This window comes from Nannobrachium achirus, assembly GCF_963921795.1.
Source record: "Nannobrachium achirus genome assembly, chromosome: 5".
NCBI lineage: Eukaryota > Metazoa > Chordata > Actinopteri > Myctophiformes > Myctophidae > Nannobrachium > Nannobrachium achirus.
In genome coordinates this window covers 1,283,568-1,289,412 of record NC_137814.1, presented here as the reverse complement: position 1 = coordinate 1,289,412, position 5,845 = coordinate 1,283,568, and positions in this window count along the sequence as shown.

Genomic DNA, 5,845 nt, shown 5'->3' with positions numbered 1-5,845 from the left:
CCTTCTCTGTGTACATCATCTCCCCCTTCTCTGTGTACATCCCCCTTCTCTGTGTACATCATCTCCCCCTTCTCTGTGTACATCCCCCTTCTCTGTGTACATCATCTCCCCCTTCTCTGTGTACATCCCCCTTCTCTGTGTACATCCCCCTTCTCTGTGTACATCCCCCTTCTCTGTGTACATCATCTCCCCCTTCTCCGCTCCCTCCACTGGCTCCCGTTTGCTGCCCGCACAGAGTAAACAGAGAATGGCACTACCATACCATAAAAACCTGATAGAACCCTACCCTTAATGTACTTTAGTCTTTGAATCTTCTTTATTTATCTAACCCTCTGCATGAATATTCATACTTATTTTACTCTGCATCTTATCTTCAGCATATTCTTATTTTACTCTCTGCATTTCTATTTTGCACTCTACATCTTCTTGCTTATTTTGCTTATTATTATCTTCACTCTATTTTTTTCTTCTAGATCATTACTGTTTTTTTGTGATTAGTGTTTAATAACTATTCATGTGTGCCATTTCATAATGACCAGCACGTTGACATAATGCTGTGCAAGGTAACCCAGCATCTACACCTTCTGGAACAGAGGGGCTACTGCTTGATTTGAATGTTGTAGAGAGAGACATCATCTACACCTTCTGGAACAGAGGGGCTACTGCTTGATTTGAATGTTGTAGAGAGAGACATCATCTACACCTTCTGGAACAGAGGGGCTACTGCTTGATTTGAATGTTGTAGAGAGAGACATCATCTACACCTTCTGGAACAGAGGGGCTACTGCTTGATTTGAATGTTGTAGAGAGAGACATCATCTACACCTTCTGGAACAGAGGGGCAACTGCTTGATTTGAATGTTGTACAGAGAGACATCATCTACACCTTCTGGAACAGAGGGGCTACTGCTTGATTTGAATGTTGTAGAGAGAGACATCATCTACACCTTCTGGAACAGAGGGGCTGCTTGATTTGAATGTTGTAGAGAGAGACATCATCTACACCTTCTGGAACAGAGGGGCTACTGCTTGATTTGAATGTTGTAGAGAGAGACATCATCTACACCTTCTGGAACAGAGGGGCTGCTTGATTTGAATGTTGTAGAGAGAGACATCATCTACACCTTCTGGAACAGAGGGGCTACTGCTTGATTTGAATGTTGTAGAGAGAGACATCATCTACACCTTCTGGAACAGAGGGGCTACTGCTTGATTTGAATGTTGTAGAGAGAGACATCATCTACACCTTCTGGAACAGAGGGGCTGCTGCTTGATTTGAATGTTGTAGAGAGAGACATCATCTACACCTTCTGGAACAGAGGGGCTGCTGCTTGATTTGAATGTTGTAGAGAGAGACATCATCTACACCTTCTGGAACAGAGGGGCTGCTTGATTTGAATGTTGTAGAGAGAGACATTGAGAGACAGTTATGAGCAAACAGGTCCTCCCATTTTCATAATAGCGACTTTAAGCTTTTGACGGCTACGGCAGATGAAAACGGTAACCGGAAATGATCATCTCTCGATAGATAAACCTGTTTGCTTAACGATTTTGACTGCTACGGCGATTACGTCATAGCAGCCGTTGTCCCGCCTCACGTTGCGGTTGTAGAAACGGGCTGCTTAAACTCCCTAATGGCCGTTGTCTTGTCATACAGAACACAGGTGTATATTTCAAGCACTGTAACACTGTTTGATTCTTGGCTAAGCACTTCAAAAGGATTAACCATACAAATAAATAGCCCCTTCTAGGATAATAAGCAGTACTTAATATGTACCAACGTATAGGCTTTTATGAAGTCCCTTTATAATAATGATGATAATGATAGCTCAAATGCATATAGCTATAGTATATTCTAAGTACTCAAAGTCGCTTTACATAGGGAAAGGAAGGAACCAACTTTGTGTTCTTTTGTGTCAACTGCTTTAGGTTGTCATTTTCCATTTTGTTTAGCTGTTTCAGATTATTTTGGGCACCCATTATAGAATGTCTTAGGGTGCTTTTGTATGCTTTTATGAGATTCTTTAGTTGTCTTTTGAGTCAATCGCCATTACTGTAGGCGGCCATTTTCAATTTAGTCAGTAAGTTCCTGTTTCAGATTTATTTGGGCACCCCTTCTAGGATGTTTTAGGATGACCCAGGGGACATCTGTGCCAAAGCGTATGCCTTTATGAGATTCTATAGGTTTTTGAGTCAATAGGCAACACTGTAGGTGGCCATTTTCAATATTGTCATTAATTCACTTCCTGTTTAAGATTTATTTGGGCACCTCTTCTAGGATGTTTTAGGATGACCCAAGGGACATGTGTGCCAAATATTATGCTTTTTGGAGATTCTTTTGGTGTCTTTTGAGTCAACGGTCAACAGTTTAGATGGCCATTTTGACTTTTGTCCATAACTCACTTCCTGTTTAGGATGTTTTGGGGCACGTCTTCTAGGATGTTTTAGGATGACCCAAGGGACATCTGTACCAAATTTGGTGCTTTTATCCGCCGCGTAACGATTTGGCCATTTTCTGAGGTTAATTCCCCCTACTACTACTAGGGGTGTTGAAGACCCCTGTTCTAAAGTGTTTGAAGACGTGTTGTGGCAGCAGCAGCAGCGCTGAGGTCTCATAGTAATGGTAGGAATGAGTGTTTATCTTCTTACCAGGGCCAAACCCTGGGTTTCTTCTCTTGAAATAAATATTTTCGTCGTGGCTACGAGTGCTGCCTTTTTCTTTACTTTTATAATTCAAACGTTTTTATTTTTTCTTCTTAACCACTGTTTTAATGGCAAGTATTTCACACAGCTTTATGTCAAAAATAGGTGAACTAACACTTTAAAAAAAAAAGGAGAATCTGCGCAAGAGCAGTGTGCTGTTTTTCATGATTGCTTCAGGAATTAATTTGTACATTTATTCACCGAAAATGAATCTCAACTTCTCAAGACTAGATTCTAAAAACGGTTTAAAAACAATAATTATTGAATGTGTTCCCAGATTGACCTACATTAATTAAACACATGGCACAGTTTTATCATCTATGGCTGGTAACACAGGATAAGCAATGCTGTGGCATTCTGTCTTACACATTTATGCCACAAGGTGTCACTGCTGTTCTACCTGTTGTGGACAAAAGCCTTTCAAAGTCAAGAAAGTATTTAGCAAAAATAAATGATAAAGAGAAGAGACATTCAGAGGCTGAACATGAAATCTGAGGTCATATCAGCGTAAAACATACAAATAAAAAAACTCGTCTTCAATAGAAAAATAAAGGAGTTATGAATATGATATCCACCAGACATCAGCTTAGTTTGGAATGGGAAAGAGCTGATCTATATGTTAAAAGCTAGTATCTGTAGTATCATAAACACTGGATAGATGTTTTACAGATCTGTTTTTATCAAAAACAGAACTGACAGATGTTTTAAAGCTATAAATCTATTAGACAGTAAATTCCAGCCATTCTTTCACACTGTTCTGTATTCTGATTGGCTACTGTCTGTTCTGTGTTCTGATTGGCTACAGGTGGCTTTGATAAAGGAAGCAGATGAGCAGAGAAATGATGAGTCATCCTTGTTACATGAAGGACATGATATAATTTAGTCGCCTAAAATCTCATGATATTTAGTCCACTAAAATTAGACTAAAACTAATACTTTTCAGGTGACTAAATTATGACTAAAACTAAATGACATTTTATTCAAAAGGCTATGACTAAAACTAAATCAAAATTTGCTGTCAAAAACATCATTGCTTATATTATTATTACTATGTCCTTATAATAATATGCAATGATGTTTTTGACAGCAAATTTTGATTTAGTTTTAGTCAGTCTTTTGAATAAAATGTCATTTAGTTTTAGTCATAATTTAGTCACCTGAAAAGTATTAGTTTTAGTCTAATTTTAGTCGACTAAATATCATACGTTTTCAGGCGACTAAATCTACAGTTGATTTAGTCGACTGAAATGTATTTTGGCAGGCCTTGATGGCATCGTAATGACTGATTTTACACTTGGTTGTGAGCTTGTAGATCGGCTATTTTCAGCACGCAACACCTGAGAGCAACCAAACATAAAATGACTCTCTTCTCCACCAGTCCCTCCCTAACCTTTTAGTCTAGTTTTTTATTTTGTCGACGAAATTGCCCTTTTATCCGTATCTGTAAGAAGTGTCCTCTCCAGACCATGAATGCAGTTTTTACCATGTTGAAAGAAATACAAACGCCCCTTTATGCTGAAAGAATTGATCTCTCCGTGCAGAAATATAGGCCATGCCGTTACGCCACACCTCCAGTCAGGGGCATCACAAGGGGTAGGAAAGTGGGACTGAGTTACCAGGGCCCAAGGTGGAGGAGGGGCCCTAGTAACTTTAGCTATTGAAAAATAGCAGATATACAAGCTCACAGCGCGGCACCGAGTGCCGCGCTGCAAGCTTGTAGATCTGCTATTTTTGAAAAGTCGTGAAAATGTGCGCAAATCTTTGCATATATGTATTTTTTAAGTGAACACTTAAACTCAGATAAAGTTACTAGGGCCCCTCCTCCACCTTGGGCCCTGGTAACTCAGATAAAGTTACTAGGGCCCCTCCTCCACCTTGGGCCCCGGTAACTCAGATAAAGTTACTAGGGCCCCTCCTCCACCTTGGGCCCTGGTAACTCAGATAAAGTTACTAGGGCCCCTCCTCCACCTTGGGCCCTGGTAACTCAGATAAAGTTACTAGGGCCCCTCCACCACCTTGGGCCCCGGTAACTCAGATAAAGTTACTAGGGCCCTTCCACCACCTTGGGCCCTGGTAACTCAGATAAAGTTACTAGGGCCCCTCCTCCACCTTGGGCCCTGGTAACTCAGATAAAGTTACTAGGGCCCTTCCACCACCTTGGGCCCTGGTAACTCAGATAAAGTTACTAGGGCCCTTCCACCACCTTGGGCCCTGGTAACTCAGATAAAGTTACTAGGGCCCCTCCTCCACCTTGGGCCCTGGTAACTCAGATAAAGTTACTAGGGCCCCTCCTCCACCTTGGGCCCCGGTAACTCAGATAAAGTTACTAGGGCCCCTCCTCCACCTTGGGCCCTGGTAACTCAGATAAAGTTACTAGGGCCCTTCCACCACCTTGGGCCCTGGTAACTCAGATAAAGTTACTAGGGCCCTTCCACCACCTTGGGCCCTGGTAACTCAGATAAAGTTACTAGGGCCCTTCCACCACCTTGGGCCCTGGTAACTCAGATAAAGTTACTAGGGCCCCTCCTCCACCTTGGGCCCCGGTAACTCAGATAAAGTTACTAGGGCCCCTCCTCCACCTTGGGCCCTGGTAACTCAGATAAAGTTACTAGGGCCCTTCCACCACCTTGGGCCCTGGTAACTCAGATAAAGTTACTAGGGCCCTTCCACCACCTTGGGCCCTGGTAACTCAGATAAAGTTACTAGGGCCCCTCCTCCACCTTGGGCCCTGGTAACTCAGATAAAGTTACTAGGGCCCCTCCTCCACCTTGGGCCCTGGTAACTCAGATAAAGTTACCAGGGCCCCTCCTCCACCTTGGGCCCCAGTAACTCAGTCCCACTTTACCCTTCAGCCCCTGATCTTAGAAAACAGGATTCCAGCCTTTTGGGAGGCGTGTCTGCACTTGTTGCCTGTGTGTGTGTGTAGGTGTGTGTGTGTGTGTGTGTGTGTGTGTGTGTGTGTGTGTGTAACCTTGGCATAACAACATGGATTCCTGTGCAGCTGAACAGTAGCATGGAGGTGTCATATATCACACACACACACGCACGCACGCACGCACGCACGCACGCACGCACGCACACACACACACACACACACACACACACACACACACACACACACACACACACACACACACATAGC